Source organism: Sus scrofa, chromosome 10 (assembly GCF_000003025.6).
Source record: "Sus scrofa isolate TJ Tabasco breed Duroc chromosome 10, Sscrofa11.1, whole genome shotgun sequence".
NCBI lineage: Eukaryota > Metazoa > Chordata > Mammalia > Artiodactyla > Suidae > Sus > Sus scrofa.
The window spans coordinates 15,664,105-15,685,175 of NC_010452.4; the positions used below are offsets into that span (position 1 = coordinate 15,664,105).

Sequence of the window (21,071 nt, forward strand, 5' to 3'; positions counted from 1 at the left end):
GGAATATATGTTGTAATCAAAATGACAAAAATTAGGAGTTCCTGTCATGGCTCAGTGGTTAACGAATCCCACTAGGAACCATAAGGTTGCAGGTTCAATCCCCGGCCTTGCTCAGTGGGTTGAGGATCCGGCATTGCCGTGAGCTGTGGTGTAGGTCACAGATGCATCTCAGATCCTGCATTGCTGCGGCTCTGGTGTAGGCCAGCAGCTACAGCTCCAATTAGACCCCTAGCCTGGGAACCTCCATATGCCATGGGACCGGCCCTAGAAAAGGCAAAAGGACCAAAAAAACAAAAAAAACAAAAAACAAAATTAAAGATAAAGAGAGAATATTAAAAGCAACAACGGAAAAGCAGCAAATAACATACAAGGGAGCGCTAAGGCTTTCAGCTAATTTTTTAGCAAAAACTCTGTAGGCCAGAAGGGATTGGACTACAGAATGATTTAAAGTGATAAAAGAGAAAAAGCTACAACCAAGCATATTCTACCCAGTGAGCTCTTGTTCTGATTTGATGGAGAATTCAAAAGCTTTACAGAAAAACAAAAGCTAAAAGAACTCAGCACCAACAAACCAGATTTAAAATAAATGCTAAAGGAACTCCTCTAGGTGAAAAAGAAAAGGCCACAACTGGAAACAAGAAAATTATGAAATGAAAAGCTCACTGATAAAAGCAACATATACTAAAGGTAGGAAAACATCCACACACAAAGCCAGTAGAGAGATTAAAAGACAAAAGTAGTAAAATCACCTGTATCAACAATAAGCAGGTAAGGAATACAAAAAACAATTCAATGGAAAATATAATATCAAAAACAGTAATCATGATGGGAGACTACAAATACAGGGTTTTCTAAATGCATTTGAAGTTAAGAGATCAGTAATTTGAAACAACTGTATATATATAGACCACTTTACAAAAGCCTCAAGGTAATCATAAACCAAAAATCTATAATAGTTATATATACAAAAAAGAACAAAGACTCTAAACATAACACCAAAGTTAGTCATCAAATCACAAGAGAAGAGAACAAAAGAAGAAAAGGGAAAGAAAATCTACAAAAACAAACCCGAGGAGTTCCCATCGTGGCGCAGTGGTTAACGAATCCGACTAGGAACCATGAGGTTGCGGGTTCGGTCCCTGCCCTTGCTCAGTGGGTTGACAATCTGGCGTTGTCATGAGCTGTGGTGTGGGTTGCAGATGCGGCTCGGATCCCGTGTTGCTGTGGCTCTGGCGTAGGCCGGTGGCTACAGCTCCGATTAGACCCCTAGCCTGGGAACCTCCATATGCCGCGGGAGTGGCCCAAGAAATAGCAAAAAAAAAAAAGACAAAAACAAACCCGAAATAATTAATGACATGGCAACAGGAACATAATATTACCTTAAATTCAAACAAACCAAATGCTTAGAGTGAATGAAGACCAACCAAAAGACACAGAGTGAATGAATGAATACAAAAATAAGACCCATATATATGCTGTCTACAAGAAAACTCATTTCAGATCTAGAGATATATACAGATTGAAAGAGAGGAAATGGAAATAGGTATTTCGCACAAAGGGAAATCCCAAGAAAGCCAGACAAAATAGACTTTGAGAGAGAAAGAAGGACACTATATAATGATCAAGGGAATCACTCCCATAAGAAGATATAATTGTAAACATATATGCATCCAACATAAGAGCACTTCAATATATAAGTCAAATATTAACAAACATAAAAGAAGAAATCAGGAGTTCCCATCATGGTGCGGTGGCTAACGAATCCGACTAGGAACCATGAGGTTGTGGGTTCGATCCCTGCCCTTGCTCAGTGGGTTTGACCTACACCATGAGCTGTGGTGTAGGTCAAAGACGCGGCTCAGATCCTGCGTTGCTGTGGCTCTGGTGTAGGCTGGCAGCTACAGCTCCGATTCGACCCCTAGCCTGGGAACCTCCATATGCCGCGGGAGTGGCCCAAGAAATGGCAAAAAGACAAAAAAAAAAAAAAAAAGAAGAAGAAATCAACAGTAACACAATATAGTAGGAGACTTTAATACTTTAATATCCCACTTACTTCAGTGGGCAGATCATCCAGACAGAAACTCATTAAGGAAACACAGGACTTAAACAACACCAGCAGGACAATATCTCAATTAATATACATATATATGAAACATTCTATCTGAAAGTAGCAAATACACATTCTTTCAGGTGCACACAGAAAATTCTCAAGGAGAGATCACATACTAGTGCACAAACTAAAGTCTCACTAAATTTAGGAAAATTGAAATATCAAATATATTTTCCAACCACAATGCTACGAAGTTAGAAATCAACTACAAGGGAAAAAAAATTACAAAAACACAAACACGTGGAGGCTAAACCATATGCTACTAAACAATCAATGGATCACTGAAGAAATCAAACAGGAAATTTAAAAATACTGAGAGACCAATGAAAATGAAAACAAGATGATCCCAAAATCTAAGAGATGCAGCACATGCAGTTCTAAGAGGAAAGTTTATAGTGATACCACCAAAAACAAGAAAAATCTCAAATAAATAGCCTAACCTTACACCTTAAACAACCAGAGACAGAAGAACCAACAAAACACAAAGTCAGTAGAAGGAAAGAAATCATAAAGATCACATCGGAAATAAAAAAGAGACGAAGAAAACAGTAGAAATGATCAACGAAACTAAAAGCTGGTTCTTTGAAAAGAGAAACAAAACCGACAAACCGTTAGCCAGACCCACCAAGAAAAGAAAGGGGGGGGGCCCAATTCAATAAAATCTAAAATGAAAAAGGAGAAGTTACAACTGATACCACAGAAATACAAAGAATCATAAAGAAGGGAACTGTGATCATGTAAGAAGAATTTGATTTTTGGGAGTTCACCCCGTGGCTCAGTGGTTAATGAATCCAACTAGAAACCAGGAGGTTGCAGGTTCGATCCCTGGCTTCACTCAGTGGGTTAAGGATCCAGCGTTGCTGTGAGCCGTGGTGCAGGTTGAAGACGCGGCTCGGATCTGGCATTGCTGTGGCTCTGGCGTAGGCCGGCGGCTACAGCTCCAATTAGACCCCCAGCCTGGGAACCTCCATAGGCCGAGGGAGTGGCTCTAGAAAAGGCAAAAAGACCAAAAAAAAAAAAAAAGAACTTGATTTTGTATCCCTATTACCTACTATTTCCTATGTACAGTATATTATTATCTGTTCCTCAATCTTTCCCTTACCTCCTTGTCCCAACAGAAACTTGGCTTTCCCCTGGGGCCACTGGTTTCCATGCAGCCCTTTCAATGGGATGCTGTATGTCTCCCTTGGTCCTTGTACCACGGGATGAGGAGGGGAAAGTCGTTATCCTCCCTGCTCCTTGCTGCCACTTCGAGAGCATTCATTCTCCCTCCCTTCTCCCCCCTCTAAAGCCCCAGCTTTGATCTCTTACCATCAGGCTAGATCAATACTAAGCGCTCCAAGTGTCGCCATTAACTTCTGACCCCAGGACAGTCCTCTTCTCCTTCTTTCTCACTGGGATAGAACATCTGCATCGCCACTTGCATTTCAAGAAAACTTGAACATCTAAGTAAATGATCGTTCCAATGCTCTGGTATCTCATTGCCTTGAACCATCCCTTTCAATAATCTTCTGCCTCAGCCACTTGTTCCCATATCATTACCACTCGCTGCAAACGCCCCATAACATCAGTTTAATGCATCTCAGTGTCTGCCTACAAGTCTCTAGCTTCTCCTCCCACCCTCTGTGGCACCCTGACTTCGACCAGTTTTGCCCCTATTAGTATTGGCAGGCCATTGAGCACAGTACTGTGTCACTACGCCCCAGCCCTTGATGGCATCCCTTTCCTGCATATCCAACTTAAAACCAATCAGCAAAATCATTCTCTTTCATACGCCCTCTATGTCCTTGTGCTTCTCCTGCTGTGCTGGGCCTGCCTGTCCTCTAGCTCCCGCCCACTCTCTACTCCTGCACCTGTGTAGCCAGCATGGCTAAAGAAAAACAAATCTCAAATGCATGCCCGTATCACAAGTGGATCCCAGACATGTGCAAGCAATTATTCTCCCCAGCTCTAGTCTATTTATTCATCCACCCTCCCAATAGGCTAGTTCACATTTTCTTAATATCTCCCCCAATTTCCAACGTCTCCCGAATTCCCGCTCTCAGCTTATGATCTTTGTTCTTACTTCACTTCCCACTGATCGCACTCACCTTCCCACGTTCCCGTATCTGCATATACAGAACCTGCCTTCCCACCTATTACCAGAGACGAACTAGCCACGCGCCTATCTAAAGTCTCTTTGTACACTCTTGTCTATCCCTTAATGTTGACTAAAGGACATCTCTTCTTAAAAAAATCCATTTTTTTGCTCTACACTGAATCCCTTCCATCAGCATACAAAATGCTATTCTCTCTCCTCCTTAGAGAGAAAGACAACCTCCCCTGACCCCCATTCACCCCACCAGCCACTGGGTCATTTCTTTACTTTCTGCAACACCATCTGAGAAGCATTATCTATACTGATTCGCTGCATTTCCCACCATTCCACGACACTGCTGTCATCAGGGCTGCCCGTGGTCTCCACATCACCACATCTAATGACCAATTCTCAGGTCTAATCACACTTGACCTTCGAAAACCTTTCATAAGTCAATCCTCCTCCTCCTTCATGTACTGTTTTCACCTGGCCTTTAAGGACCTCAAATTCTCTTGATTTTCTATCGTACCTCACTGGCTGCTCATTCTTTTCCTTTATTTATTTATTTTTTTGGCTTTTTAGGGCCGCCCCCACAGCATGTGGAAGTTCCCAGGCCAGGGGTCGAATGGGAGCTACAGGGGCCAGCTATGCCACAGTCACAGCAGCATGGGATCCAAGCCACAACTGCAACCTTCACCACAGCTCATGGCAACGCCAGATCCTTAACCCACTGAGGGGGACCAGGGATCGCACCTGCATCCTCATGGATACTAGTTGGATTTGTTTCTGCTGTGCCACAATGGGAACTCCCTTTTTTCTTTTTTCATTTCTCAAAATTTTAAAGACAAGTAAGAATTAAAAAAAAAAAAACTTTATGGTTTTTATAGCAAAAAACTTGTTTGCTCTTTCTAAAAGAATAAAAGTAATCTTAACAAGAATTTCTGTAGCAATGTCCTTTCTAGACCCAATATTGTCACCTGGCAACTGCTCCATCCATCCATCTCTTATCACTGGAGAAAAGGACCAGCAGGGCTTCAAATACAAAAATATGACCCTCATTCACTTGATCTCCTCCACATTAAGTGACGACAGGGGACAATCCAGGTTGGAACACAACGGTGCCCTATGGCCACTCATGGAAGTTACCTCCCAGGCCCACCAGGTGGTGTGCCTATATGGACCTCCCCACTACTGACCACCCAGGGCTCCTAAGCATCTCCAAGGAATGCTCCCAGATGTCCTCCTTCAGAGAGTTTTAAAGCTTTTGCCTCAGCATGTCTGTGCTTTAGGCACCCAGGTTTAAGTCTGGAGTTCCCAAGAAGCTCCCCCCCCTGCAATCCTCCTTCCAAGTGCTATCTGAATTTACAGCATCCTACAATCTCTAGGCAAAATTTTATTTATTTATTTATTTATTTATTTATTTATGTCTTTCAGGGCTGCACATGCAGCATGTGGAAGTTCCCAGGCTCAGGGTCAAATTAAGAGTTGCAGCTGCTGGCCTACACCACCGCTCACAGCACCGCCAGATCCTTAATCCACTGGGCGGGGCCGGGGATCAAACTTCATGGACACGAGTCGGGTTCCTTACTGCTGAGCCACAACGGGAACTCCTCTAGGCAAAATTTAAATGCAATTTGATTTGGGAACAACATAAAGCTCAGCGTGTGCCCTCATTTCCTTTTCAAATGTTTTATGGCAAAACAAAGGCTGTACTGCCAAGGGTTATAAAACCAGAGAGGAAATGAAAAGCTGTGATTTTCGTAATAAGGTCCTTTCACAGAGCCAAAGTATTTCTGAGTTCCAATCAACTCACATACCCAAAAGGTTGCGTTTTCACACTGACTGCTTTCAGGCATTTGTAGCAGGCTCTAAGGTGATCAAATTTTAAACAACTGCAAAAATAAGCTAGGCCTTGTCCATCAAGAGACCACCCGACGCCAGCCCTGATGATCTCCAGATGCTCTCTGAATGGAGAGAACACAGACCCCATCGGCACGTCCACCCCATCGGCACGTCCATCTCCATCAGCAACCCTGCTCCTTGAACCATGACTGTGACGAAGACTCCTCCTGGGTGGGACACACGGTCTGGAGTCTATCAGCCTGCTGTGGCCCCTTTGGCCTGGCAAAGCAATAAAAAAAATAAATAAAAGCTAAAAAAAAAAAAGCTATGCCTGGAACTATTAGATAACCTTTCCAATATTATAATTAGATCAATCTCTCATAAACATACAAACTGTACATAATACGCTCCTAATACGTGGACCTGATCGGTACGAAATCCTTGTGTGTTCATCGCTAAAGGGATACAAGCTGGAGCAAATAAAACTCAAGTACTTTGGAGGCATGTAAAATAAAACATTTCTACAAAGCTCACCATGTGTCAGACCCTAAGTGTTTGAACTCCATCACTAATGACACACTATGAGATACATGTTACTTATTATCCCCCTTCACAGATGAGAAAACTGAGACACAGAGATGATGACTACCTCGATCGAGATCACAGAGTCAATAAGAGGTGGTGCTAGGATTCAAACTCAGGCAATCCATTCCAAAGCCCGTGGCCTTCACCGCCCAGACCAGGCTGATTACGTGATGAATTGCTTAGCAATCTCCCTGGAAAAGGCTATTTAGACTGTTTGCTTACTTACCGTTTTCAGCAAAGCCGCAATAAATGTCCTAAAAATGGGTCTCGGTAGTCCTGGAAGGTCTGCTTTAGAAGTGGGATTGGGGAGTTCCCATCATGGCTCAGTAGAAACGCATCTGATCAGGATTTATGAGGATGCAGGTTCGATCTCTGGCCTCATTCAGTGGGTTATGGATCCGGCGTTGCCATGAGCTGTGGTGTAGGTCGCAGATGTGACTCTGATCTGGCGTTGCTGTGGCTGTGGTGTAGGCTGGTGGCTACAGCTCCGACTGGACCCCTAGCCTAGGAACCTTCCTGTGTCGCAGGTGCGACCCTAAAAATAAAGACAAAAAAAAAGAGTGGGATGGCCAGTATAGGCATTTAAAACTTGGTAGGTAATGCCTACATAACTTCTAAAGAAGCTAGGTCTGCCGATCGTCTCCCAAACAGTGCTGTTTTCTTGCTTCTTACTGACCCGTGACGGTATCAATCATTTTTCACTTTGGATAAGCTGATAACCAAAAACAGAATCACAGTGTTGCTTTAATTTGCATAGCCCTGAACGCCTTTGAGTCTGAACAGCAGTTTAAGCGTGTCTCTGCATGTACGGGTCCCTGAACTTTGTCTTCTCACGATGTGGCCCCTTCCTCTGTTGGGCTGCCTTTTCTCATGGGTCTGCAGACACTCTCTACCCCACGTACTTCGCCCCAGTAAACAGGCACCGATGTTGCCAGAATCGCCAGCACTCAGAGCAGCTGCTGCACCATGACAACAGGCTACCCTGCAAGGTCCAGAGGCACAGCTGAGAGCAGGATGCAAGAAGTTTCAGTGAATTCCCCAAAGCAAACCTGTCACCACGATTGAGCGATAACACGGTGGATCAGAGGCTATGGCTCACGATCTGCCCATGTAAAATCATGTTCCTTTGGGGTAAATATTGTATTGATCCAAGGTGATGCATTAGAAAAAGAAAACAGGACGGCTGCCCAGCACATCCGGGAGAAGCAATGCAATCAGACTGGCCTGGGTTTGAATTTCGGAGCCTTCATTTACTGAGTTAGGTGGCTTTGGGCAAAAGCTGGTTCATTTCTCCACACATCCGCGCCTCCAAAGAACAAGAATCATGATATCCACCAGAGTGATAAGAATTGAGGAAAACATCTGTGAGTATCTACAATAGTCTGGCCACATAATAGGGATTCAATTATCAATCCAAGTATTCATATTAAAAATATTATTGCTACTCTTAATCATACTACTATTACTAATACTGATATTATCAATGGTGATTAAGGGGAGGCAGATGTTCGGGTTTGCCCCGTCACTGACAGGACCAGCCTGCTAACGTAGCTATGGATAAAACGAGGTGAAATCCTTTTATCCAAATGAACACACTTCTCCCTCCATTCACCCGACGAGCAGGAAGTCTGTCTTCCCTTTCTGCCCTCTCTTCTCTTTCCACGGCCAGGTTTCTCCAGGGACCAATCCTACCTACTCCTAAATGCAGTGCTGGTGCCAGACTCAGGCGCTCCTTTGAGGTCGGCAGGCTCCTTTACCGTGAGTTTTTGGCCAAGCCACTGTGGCCGAGCCTCTGGCACCGGTGGCAGCGCAGATTCCCTTCTAAGGCACAGTGGTTCTTGGAGGAGTGTGGGAGTCTGGGCACCACCCCTAACAACAGCTACACTGATTCAAGGGCTGCTGGGTGGGGCTGGTCTGGGCTCCCGAATTCTCACCTTCCTAAGGCTCACCTGGACGCCCCTTTCCCAGGCTGCTGGCTTCCCCCTGGGGGGCCCACCTGCCACCTCACCTGTCCAGGAGCATTTACCCTTTGTCTGTTTTACAGACATTACACGTCTGTCTGTTTCTGTCCTCAACCTGAAAGTCCCTCCAACTCTGTTTTAGCCCACGTCATTTTTCTGTAGCAGAATGCAAATAATTATTGCAGGGAACACAATAGGGTATCATTTATTCTTCTCACTTTACAAGGGACCTTCCTAAGATGTAGGCAGTTCCTGAGGATTCAATCAAGCCTCTAGTGGCTTACAGGCAAACAGGAAGTGAAGGAGGTGAAGGCCCCTAACCGTGACTAGCCTTGGAGCTCAGGAAGTTCATTACTAAACAAAAGGATATAAAATATATCCCCCAGCTTGCAGGAATGTCCAGGTTCAGTCACTCTTCTGTATCTAGCACCATCAAGGCTACCCATGCACAACAAACAATGACCCTGGCCAGATTTCTGAGCGTTTTAGATAAACTAGGACTGGGTGACAATATTCATTAGGAAAATAAAATATGGGCTGCACTTTAAGGCCAATCAAGTTCATTACATAATGGGCTGCAGAAAAACGAAGATTATGATTTTCCTTCATGTTCCAACCCCGAGCCATCCCAGTCAGTGCAAGATCGGAAAGCAATTTGCTTTAATTAAGCCAGTGAAGTGGTGGAAACTCATTGAAATCAGTCATGTAACTGCCTTCACAGATCATCTTTTTTAAAATTAAAGAACTCCGAGAGACCCGCTCAACGACCCACAAGATTGCGTATTCTCCTGGGTGTTGCAAATATATCTAAGCACACTGAAATGAAAATTATAGGAAAAAAAAAATGAGAGCACTGCTGATGTGTTCACGCAAGGGCAGGTGTTCATACGTAATTAAACGTGTTCACAGAGCAGAAAATGGAATATGGACGCAGCCCTCACGTCCCACTGCTGCACTGCTTGGTCCTGAGTGCATCATGGAATTCGATAAAATAAACTGAAGGTGTCAGGCTCAATAACCTCACAGCTCCCAAAGATATTCCCAGACAGTCACGGGAGCTCATTTTGTTTGCTTAGATGCCTTTGGATGGATCCGAACGACCAGACATCTGGTTCAATGTCAAGGAGCGGGGGAGGGGGGGGCTGACACAGTGGAAGGCGAAGAACCCTGTTCTTCACCCCTTTTGAACCCCAGTACTAGCCTACAACGTCCAGTTCAGTGGCCAAGGACTGGGCAAGGTGGCCTGGGTCTATTTCACCGTGCAAATGTTGCTGCTTATTCACAGGCTGTTGGAATTAGAATGGAGCACTGCTGCCACTGCGTGAACCTCAAGTCAAAACCCAAAGCTCAAGCTCTCTATGAGGTATTGATATTCTCAATTAGAGGCTGGTTTCATCTGTTAAATGCAACAGTGTCTGGCTGAAAGAATATCGAACGGCGATTTTATTTGAGCAAATGACGATAACTATTTTTGATGAAAATAAACCATATATAAGGACACAGTTGAAACCTAAAACATTTTAGTTTTTTTCTCATTAAAATCTCCACTTTAGCAAAATAATATGTTCCAAACACATGTGGCCCTCAGATTACGGAGCCCATCAAACAAGCAACTGAGATGTCCCCAAGATAAAAGCTCAGCTTTGACGATTTTTTATACAAAAGAGTAGAATCATTTGCATTTTAAAAATATGTTACAAGAAGTTCAGAGAAAAGACAGCGAATGCTGTTTTGTTTTATTTTCTTAATCTCTGAATACTTCGAGATCTTATATGAAACGAGAATACTTTTAAAAATGAGTAAGAATGTCTAAGGATAAGCTAAAATATAAGTCTAAAATTGCATATTAGCATTCAGGAGTACCATCATGTTTAATAAGAGTCCCCAAATGACATTTCAATTAGCAGTACATCCCCATGCTGTCAGAATTCCCAGGTCTAGATTTAAAAAGTAAGATGTCATTCTCTTGGGTTAAAAATAATAGAGGAGATTAAAACAAGTAGATAAAAATAGAATGGAGAAGACAAGCAAACTGCAGTCCAGGATTTGTTTCCATACCAGTTTGCACTATGTCCTTAAGTAAAACTCATCCATTTTACTCAGGTCTAATTTTCGAAGGGAATGGTACTTCCTCCCTTTACACAGGGCCCGAGTGAAGATAGGACAGTGCACAGCACGTACAAAGAACGTGAAAGGCTAGCTGAAAGACTAAGGCTTGTAAGAACAGACTTTGGGTTTGTACTTCCAGTATCATCAAATAAGAATTCAGGTATGTTTCATAATATAGCAAGGGGTCATTTGAGAAAGACATAGATAAACATCACATGTGTTTCACCCCACGGGTAAAATCGTCTTACAAAGTATACATCATGAAGGACTCTTACGAACACCCATAGATTAGCCCTAGTAATTAGGATTCCAGCAAGAATGTCTATAACCTTCCTGGGAACATCAAGGGAAGGCTACAGAAGGCTGCCTGCATGCATTAAACCCAAGTACTGGGGGAGTTCCCATCGTGGCACAATGGTTAGCAAATCTGACTAGGAACCATGAAGTTGAGGGTTCCATCCCTGGCCTCGCTCAGTGGGTTAAGGATCCGGCGTTGCCGTGAGCTGGGGTGTAGGTTGCAGACATGGCTCGGATCCTGCGTTGCTCTGGCTGTGGTGTAGGCCAGCGGCTACAGCTCCAATCAGACCCCTAGCCTGGGAATCTCCATATGCCGCGGGTGCGGCCCTAAAAAGACAAAAGAAAAAAAAAAGGAAGTATTGGGCTAACTTGAGCTAGTATTTCCTTGAGGTGCTGAGAAACTCCTCCACAAAACATTAAGAAAGTGGAAAAGGCAACTACACAAACTACTGAGCACCGTTTCGTTTTTTTAAAATGAGTTTTAACTACGGGGGAGCATTCCATTTCCCAAGACAATAATTTGATGGCGTGTAATTACCTGTGAATACGTTGAGTTACCCATACAAATAAACCCGGCCCCACGTGGATTGTTAAACCATGTGAAAATAGCTTTGCTTCTGAGGAATTACAGAATTACTTCTAAGAAGATGCTTTCCTAGAATTAGCACCGTCAGGAATGAAGGTCAGGGCTGCGAAACCAATGAGACACAAGCCCCTCTCTCTCCTTCCACGGCCACGGGTCACCTCCACTTGATTCCCACAGGACCACAGCCGCCACGTGTGAGCAAAGATTCATCACCATCCCCTGTGCTGCTCCTCTTCTATTTTTGAAGCTCAGTGCATGGTACCACCACTCCTAGCACTCGAGTCAGAAACCCAATTGCTCCCCATCACTGCCCCATATTTAGTGTTACCAAGTCCCTCCAAAAGGACTTCTTCTTTTATTTTTTGCTTTTTACAGCCACACCCACAACATATGGAGGTTCCCAGGCTGGGGGTCAAAACAGAGCTACAGCTGCCGGCCTATGCCACAGCCACAGCAACGTGGGATCCGAGCTGTGTCTGCGACCCACACCACAGCTCACGGCAATATCGGATCCTTAACCCAGTGAGCAAGGTCAGGGATTGAACCCGCATCCTCATGGATACGAGTCAGGTTTGTTACCGCTGAGCCACAGTGGGAACTCCCCAAAGAGACTTCTTCAAGAGTCCTCAAGCATGTCCCCTCGCTCTGAAGCTCCACTGCCATGGCTTTCATTTAGCTTCTCCTCGTCCCTTACCAAAATCACTGCTGTTTTAGATCAAGGAGCAAGGAGATCGAGATGGCAGAAGAGAAGGACATGGAGCTCCCCTCCTCTGACAGATACACCAAAAATACATCTCCATGAGGAACGATTCTCACAGAATACCTCCTGAGCACCGGCAGTGACCTCGTACAACCAAAACTGCAAGAAAGAGCGCCACAGAGCCAGGTAGGGATGCGGTGGAGTGGGGGGGAATCTGGACAGGTCCTATACCCCTGGGAGGGAGCTGTCCAAGAGGAAAGGTTCCCTCACCCTGGGAAGCCCTTTGCCAGCTGGGAGGCCAGCCAGGAAGAAGGGAACCTCAAAGGCTCCGTGGAGATTGCAGCAGCCAGCTGGTTGCAGCCAGGACAGAAAGAGACCCGCAGAGACAAGTCCTGGCCCCCGCGCTGCACCTGCCAGCCTGAGCTGCGGAGCTGCTGGCGTGGGTGGCAGCTGGAAGCTTCCGCTGACATGCCAAGGAGAGGACTCGGTTTTGCTGCACAGACACAGCCTAAAGGGCCTGGAGTGCCGTCCAGGTCACACACGGAGGTGTGCACAGGGTGGAGCCCAGGTCTGCTCTGCCAGTGGCAGTGTCAGCAAGTGAAGGGCGGGCCGGGGGCCCCCCCAAGGCAGCCTCATTTCTTGGTTTGCAGGGAGTGCCGCTCAGCCCCTACAAGCTCCCACGGCTGCCCGCGCGCAGAGGCAGGGCTGACATCTGATCCAGGTCCCGTGGGTGCACGACGTCGACAGAGGCCTGACCCAGGCCTGGAGGCATCTGAGCTGCTCGCTGGGGCTCCCGAAGCCGAGGCAGGTTTGGCACCAGCCGCGGCAGGCTTTGTGGACACGCATATGCAGAAGCAGGGTGGAAATGTGGGGCGATTACCAGTGCTCCCACAGTGGAGGCGAGTTGAGGGCTGGGCCAACCACGGTGTACCTTGTGAGCGTGCACAACGCGTGACAGGTGGCGTCACAAAGGGACGTCCCAGGGGAAGACTATTCAGTGGCTTCTCTCCCAGTGGGAGCACTATCGTCCTGCCTGCCTTGCACTGCAGCCTGGAACTGGATCTGGGAGCTTCTACTCCAACAACTGTGACAGGGCCATGACAACCACAAACCAAAGAGGTGGTCCTGTGCAACTTTGAGTGCAGGTCCTGGTCACCACACCACCAGTCACACAGACCCTATCGAGGGGAGCACACCCCGAGGCACCCCCACCAACAACAGCCCTCACACCGTTAACATTGGAATCACGCAGCCTACACAGGGATGCTCTTTCAGACCACAGTAAATAACTATTGCCTCTAAATTCCTAAAGGCAGGGAAATATAAGTAAAATGAAACAGCAGAACTACTCCCAAGTACAATAAGAGCTCCGGAAAGAACAAACAAGGAAACAGACCTCTCCATCAGGTGCACAGACCCCAAGTTCAAAAAAGAGGTAATAAAACTGCTGAAGGAATTAAGAAACAGCTATTGATAGAAGTGCAGATCACTGCCATAGGAGCTGGAAATTATAATCAAAATGAGACAACTCAATTGGCAAGAAGAAACCAAGCTAAAGGCAAGAAATAGCAAACTAAATAAGGAAACGAAAGAAGGAAGGGAATAATAAAAGACCAGAGAAGAAATGAGTAAAATATTAAAACACTAGGAAAATATCAATAAACCCAAGAGCTGGTTTTTTGAAAGGATAACCAAAATGGACAAACCTCTGGCCCAGCTCACCAGGAAGAAAAGGGAAGACCCAAATAAACAAAGTAAGAAATGAGAGAGGAGGAGTTAGGGATCTGACATGGTCACTGCTGTGACATATTTACAACGCAATGTGTGAAGTGCAGCAGAACTGTGAGAGAACCACAGAGGTGGCACAGAGTGGGTAGCACTGAGTCGGGGGCAGGGAGAGAGGACTTTACAGCGAAGGTGATCTCAGGTTTGAGTTTTGAATGATGTGTGGTAGGAACCTGGCAGATGGATGCTGCGGGAACTATATGATGTATTTCAAGAACAGCAGTGTATGTGGTATAAATCAAAGAGGAGGAGCAGCAGAAGTCATGAGAAAGTGAGAAAAGAAGGCGGCCGATCAGACTGTGTGCTCTGCTTTCACGAAAGGATGTAAGCAGAGGACTAACCTAACCAGGGCCTGTGTTTGGAAGACAGCTCTTTTGATGAGCTGAATATGGGCGTAGAGGAAAACAGGGAGACCCACTGGGACCCTGTAGCAGTGTTGTGTGTGTGTGTGTGTGTGTGTGTGTGTGTGTGTGTGTGTTTAATCTTTTTTTGCTTTATAGGGCTGCACTTGCGGCATATGGAGGTTCCCAGGCTAGGGGTCCAATCGGAGCTGTAGCCACCGGCCTACACCACAGCCACAGCAATGCCAGATCCGAGCCACATCTGTGACCTACACCACAGCTCACAGCAACACTGGATCCCTAATGAGCAGTGCCAAGGATTGAACCCGTGTCCTCATGGATGCTAGTCGGGCTCATTACTGCTGAACCACGATGAGAGCTCCCTTTAATTATAATTGTTGAGACTTTTTGTATTTTTAATGTTTAATGAAGTATAGTTGGTTTACGTGTGTTAGTTTCAGGTGCACAGCAAAAATGTACGTATCTATTCACATGTATATGTATTTATACATACTCTTCCGCAGAGTCAACTAAAAAATAGCGAAGAGACGATAAACATACTCTTATAGGTTCATTTGTGGTCTCCAAAGTCCTCTGTTGAAATCTCAATCCTGATACCTCAGTATATATCCCTACTTGACGATCAGGACTTCATAAAGTTAAAACGAGCCCTTGGCGGGAGGGGGGGGGGGCGCTAATGAACATGCTGGAGTCCTTATAAGAAGAAGCAAAGAGCCCAGGGGTCAAGGGCATGCATGCACAGAGGCACCACCAAGAGAAGAGGCGGTAGGAGGGGCCCTCTGCAAGCCAAGGAGAGGCACCTGCCACAGGCATTTCCCTTCCGGCCCTCAGAGAAATCCAACCCTGCCACCACCTTGATCTTGAACTTCTAGGCTCCAGAACTGTGAGCAAACAAAACTTCTGTGGTTTAAATGTTTCAGCCTGCATCACGTTATTCCAGCACTAGGAAACAGACACCCATACTCCATATGGGGGGGGGGTTGGTTAGGAAAAGAGAAAACTGGGGGCATGGGACTGTCTTCCAAGTGTTGGAAAGGCTGGCCGGTGGAAAAGAAATCGTAGCGATTTTTCTAGGATTACTGCATTCCAGCTCAGAACATGGAAGCGCTAATACCAGGATTCATTAACTTTAAACATATCTTCTATTCCTGATATTCTAAGATCATTAAAAACGACATTCTATATCTGGCATCTGATATACAGCACCAAAGAACCTTTCCACAGAAAAGAAAATCATGGACTTGGAGAATAGACTTGCGGTTGCCTGGGGGGAGGGGGAGGGACTGGGAGGGACTGGGAGCTTGGGGTGAGCGGATGCAAACTATTGCTTTTGGAATGGATTAACAATGAGATCCTGCTGTGTAGCACTGAGAACTATGTCTAGTTACTTATGACAGAGCATGATAATGGGAGAAAAAGGTCTGTATACATATACGTATAACTGGGTCCCCATGCTGTACAGTGGGAAAAAAAAAATTGTGTTGGGGAAATAACAACAAAAAAAAAAATTTCCTCTTAGAAGGCCATTTAATCAGTCAGAACTAAGATCTGCCTTTTCAGGGTTCAAAATACTTCCATAAATGGCTAATATTTTATGTGATACTTCATCGAAAATATCAGAGAAGGGCAAACATCAAAGCCAGACCCATCTGGAATTCAGATATTTCGGTTACATCTCCGCCCATGCAGACTTCTTTTCCTCTGCTGATGGACACGCAGGTTGAAGGGACTTCCTGGGAAGAGAATTCAAACACATCCGCCACTGGGGTTCACACATCCACAGACATGCCTGAAAACGTGGTGGGGACTATGTGGGAGGAGCGAGAGAAGAAATACACCAAGGAAAGATAAGGAATCCCAGAGAAAGACACTCGTCAGTCCACCGAGAGAAGGGCAGGAGTGGTCCGGGTCCTGTACGGTGGCTGTTTGTTGTTGGCTGAACCATATGAACATGGCGCTTGTCACTGATGGTATGTGTGTGTCATGCAGGGAACAGGGGAAGTGTCAGATGAGGAAAGCTACCCTTCTATAGTCTGCGTAACTTTTGAACCTAACAACATGGTAGAGGACCCTTCTAAAACAAGAAGAAGGAGCAGAAGAGAGGAAAAATTGTCCCCCAAACGTTGGGAAAGGACACCAATATCCCCCTCGAGTGCTGCGCTCAACCCACAGCTGAGCAGAGAAGTAGGACGGCGTCATGGAAGGAAGTAACAGCAGCTCAGAGGGGAGGGCGCAGCAACAGGGATAGAGTTCAAGCAGCAGAGGGTCATGGACAGTCCAGGCTGGGCGAGGAGGCAGGAAGAGCATCACCTGGCGGTCAAGAGAACGGCACGTGGCAGGGGTAGCCCACACTCAAGGTTATCAAGTTTAGGACAAGCAAAGAGGGGTGTGGGTGCAAACGGCAGCTCAGGGGGAACCCCAAGAATAGCAAGGGGACGGCAATACGAATTCAACCCTGGAAGGATCTGTAAGAGCCTAAGAGCTGCATCCCAAATACCTAGTTCTACCGAAAGATACAGCAAATGTTCAAATGAGGTCCGAGTTCCTCTGTCATATATGTGGACAGTTTAGAGCTCTGGATACTGCGTTTTAAATGCACAGGTGTCCCTGCTGGTATCCACAGCCAGTGAGGTCCAGGAACATTTATTATCTAAAAGCTCTGTATTAAGACCATGTTCTTCAAAGCAGGTTTCACAGCATATACGTATAAACCCTGTAGAATGCCATTAAATATGGGCACACTGCCAAATGCAACAGGACAGAGAACCCTGCATCCAGAGATATTCAAGTGCAGCCAATGCATTTCCACTCATCACCACTGCTGGGCTTTCAGGAAGCCTCTGACCCCTAAATCCAGTTTCCTTCAGAAGCTCGTTGTGCCGAGTTCCCATTATGGCTCGGCAGTAACGAACCCGACTAGTATCCATGAGGATGCAGGTTCAATCCCTGGCCCCGCTCAGTGGATTAAGGACTCTGTGTTGCCATGAGCTGTGGTGTAGGCTGCAGACACGGCTTGGATCTGAGCTTGCTGTGGCTGTGCTGTAGGCCAGCAGGTATAGCACCGATTTGACCTCCAGCCTGGGAACTTCCATATGCCGTGAATATGACCCTAAAAAGCAAAAAGGAAGAGGAAGAGGAAGAGGAGGAGGAGAAAGAGGAAGAGGAAGAAGCAGCAGCAGCAGCAGCAGCAGAAACAGCAGCAGCAGCAGCAGCAGCAGCTAGTTGACTTCTGCTGCTATTTGAAAGCACTAGGGCCATGCAGTACTAGGGCCCAGAAATTGAGAAGACCTCCGGAAGGCTGCTAATACAGGGCAAGCTAGTGGAAAAGGCACAGGAACAGGAGAGAGACAGTCGAGACCCTGGTCCCGTTTTTGCCAGCCACTAGCTCCTTGGCCTCACTCTCGGAAACTCAATGGCTTCTATCATACGGCAAAAATGCATATCTACCTACTGACCAACCATACGAGGACTAATGACAGAATAAATGATTCCCGAAAAGGTTCAAGTTCACAGACATAAAAGATATGATTTATCCAACGCGATCACCTCTCAGGGAGTACCAAGTCCTACGCATCGATGGGAAACTGACTGTTCTCTGAACAGCGAGGCACTGGGCAAGATTCTAAACAAAACTGTAATCCACTGTTTCCCTCATAGACACGTTCATGAGAAAAAAACTTGTAATACAATGAGGAAATTACCAGACCAGAAATAAGTGTAAAGTATCAGAAACACCAAAAGATGACATAGAGTTTTACTACAGCAATATTTAAACACATGTAAAAAACCTAATAGTCCAATAATAAAGGAGTACTTAAATAAATTACAGATCAATCATATGCTAGAACACTAAACGCTACTAAATGAAAAATTTTAATCAAAAAGTCTTAATAATATGAAAACATTTCATGACAATGTTAAATGAAAAAGTGGTACGCAAAACAGGATGTGTGGAATAAGATAAATTATGCTAAAATTAAATCCATAAAACTCTCTCTCTGGCTCTGATGAATTACTGTGCAAGACTAGCTCTCCCATTGTTAATAGTGAGGAAGCTGGCATATCAAATATATTTCCAGACGTTAGACTACCGACAGCACAGAAAAAGAGGCAAGAGATGCAATAGATCCAATAATAATATACAAAAATAAACTGTATTTTTGTACACAATTGACAATTGTATAGAAAGAATTAATAATTGATAATTGCAATGAAAAATTAATAAAATTAAAAATTCAATTTATGGGACCAATGAAGCATACACGATTTAGGATAAATTTTACAAGCTATACAGGGCTTAGTCACTGTAAAGTAAAAACAAATGGAGGGAGTTCCCGTTGTGGCACAGCAGAAACAAATCCTACTAGGAACCATGAGGTTGTGGGTTTGATCCCTGGCCTCGCAAGGTGAGTTAAGGATCTGGCATTGCTGTGAGAGGTGGTGTAGGTTGCAGATGCAGCTCCGATCTGGCATTGCTGTGGCTGCGGTGTAGGCCAGCAGCTACAGCTCCAATTAGACCCCTAGCCTAGGAACCTCCATATGCCGCAGATGCGGCCCTAAAAAGACAAAAAGACAAAAATAAATAAATAAATGGAAAAATATACTATGTTCATAGATTGGAGTGGATATTGTTAATATTTCAACTCTCTCTATTCTGTTCTCTATATTTAATGTAATTATAATAAAAATCACAGCAGACTTTTTGTAGAAATTAACAAACTGATTCTAAAATGCACAGAAAAGGAAAATGACCTAGAATAGCTAAAACAACTTTGAAGATGAGGACAGAGATATAAAACTTATACAACCAGATTTTAAGACTTACTATAAAACTGCAGTAATCAAGACAGTGTGGTACTGGCATAAGGACAGCATATAGAGCAGTGAAACAGAATACAAAGTCTAGAAATAATAGATCACACAAATATGGTCAATTGATTGTTTTTAAATAGTACGAAGAAAAATCCATGGGGTGTGGATGGCCCTTTGACAAGGCAGTGCTGAAGTAAATGGACACAGCAACATGGAAAAAGAAACAAACTCTGACCCCCATCTCACATCGTATGCAAAAATTAACTCTAAATGAATTAGGGACTTAAGTCCAAGAGCTAAAATTCCAGAACGTCTAGAAGAAAACATTGAAGATAATCTTTGCAACTGTGGGGTAGGCAAACATTTCTTAGGAAACAAACAGCACTAACTACAAAAGGGGAAGAAGAAAACAGGATAGATTAGACGTCATCAAAATTGAAATCTGACACTACAAAAACACTAATAAAATGAATACACAAAAAACAGATGTGAAGAAAATATTTGCACTACACACAGGTGGCAAAATTTTATGTCTATAGGGAGAGTTCTTAAAATTAATAAGGAGACAACTCATAAAATATGTGTGAAAGAGCTAACAAACTGCAAAAACTAAATACAAGAATGGTCAATAACCTTATGAAAAGGTCTACAACATCATTAGTCACTAGGAAAATGCAAATTAAAACTACAATGAAATGCAACTACACACTTGTCAAAATGTCTAAAATTAATGAAGGATGAACATACTAAATATTGGCAAAGATATAGAAAAAACCTCACACAAGGATGGGGAGTGTAAAACTACTTTTAAAAATAGCTTGGTAACATTCTATTTTTCAATAAAATAAAAGTTCACTTAGCCATTCTAATTAGGTCACCAGCCATTCATTCTGATTAGTTCACCAGCCATTCTAATCCTCAGTATTTACCCATGAGAAATTGAAACATAGGTCCGTATAAAGAGTACTACATGAATGTCCATAGCAGCCTTTTTCACAATTGCCAAAAAACAAGGGGAATAAGTAAATGATAAACAAAATGTGGTCTATTCATGCCAGAATATACTAATTGGTAATATACTTCAGCAATAAAAAGAAAGGAATTTTCACATTCCAAAAAGAAAAAGGAAAAGGGAAAAAAAAAAAAAAGAGGGCTCTTAGACACAGATCATTAACCTTTAACAAAAATTAACTCAAAATGGACTATAGCCCTAAATGTAAAACACAAAACTGTAAAACTCCTAAAAGATAATACAAGAGAAAATCTAGGTGACCTTGCTCTGAGAATGAAATTTTTAGATATAACACCAAAGACACAATCTATGATAAGTAGAACTATAAGTAGGACTTTATTAAAATTTAAAAACTTCGGTTCTGTGAAAAACACTGTTAAGGGAATGAAAAGATAAGCTACAGACTGGGGGAAAAAAAATCTTCGCAAAAACTTACTTCATGAAGAACTGGTATGTAAAATGTACAAAGAATTTTTAAAACTAAACAATGAGAAACAAACAACACAATTTTAAAAACGGGAAAAGAGAGCAGGATGGACAAGATGGTAAGTAGGAGGACACTGAGCTCACCTCCTCCCACAGGCAGACCAAAATTATAACTATTTACAGAGCAACTATCAACGAGAATGACCCGAAGACTAGCAGAAAAGGTTTTCTATAATTAAAGATATAAAGAAGGAACCACAAGAAGATGGATTAAGAGGGGTATGAATGTAACAGACCCACAGCCCCAGCTAGGCAATCCACGATGGGAGGAGAACAAGTGCAGGAGTTCTCAGACAAGAAAAAGAAATAAAAGAAAGTCAAACATGGAAGAGAAGAAGTAAGACAGT

The 21,071-nt window shown here is 44.1% G+C and overlaps 1 protein-coding gene across 1 annotated transcript in view; it reads right to left on the bottom strand.

Annotated features, from left to right (window-relative positions):
* Positions 1 to 21,071, bottom strand: part of PLD5 (phospholipase D family member 5) — a 303,291-nt gene that overhangs the window by 243,505 nt on the left and 38,715 nt on the right. The window lies entirely within an intron of this gene.